Genomic DNA, 219 nt, shown 5'->3' with positions numbered 1-219 from the left:
TTTCTTCATTTTTGACAAGACTTTTTTTTATTTTTAAAGTAGTGGCAGGCTTACTTTGTACCAACAGTCAGAAATTCAGAGGTGAACTTCTAATGAACTACTGCTGCTCTGCAGAAACTTTGTCCTTAGGTGCAAAAGTTGTTTTTTTTTTTATTTCAGCTAAAACCAGCATAATCCTAGTCAAAAAGGCCACTAGGAAAGCTTTTAAAATTAAGTTAA

At 32.4% G+C, this 219-nt stretch overlaps 1 protein-coding gene across 2 annotated transcripts in view; it reads right to left on the bottom strand.

Annotated features, from left to right (window-relative positions):
* The window catches only part of si:ch211-1i11.3 (mitogen-activated protein kinase kinase kinase 5), a 20,643-nt gene that overhangs the window by 8,880 nt on the left and 11,544 nt on the right, over positions 1–219 (bottom strand). The window lies entirely within an intron of this gene.

This window comes from Oryzias melastigma, linkage group LG16 (genome assembly GCF_002922805.2).
Source record: "Oryzias melastigma strain HK-1 linkage group LG16, ASM292280v2, whole genome shotgun sequence".
NCBI classification, from domain to species: domain Eukaryota; kingdom Metazoa; phylum Chordata; class Actinopteri; order Beloniformes; family Adrianichthyidae; genus Oryzias; species Oryzias melastigma.
This window is presented reverse-complemented; position numbering and strand designations above follow the sequence as displayed.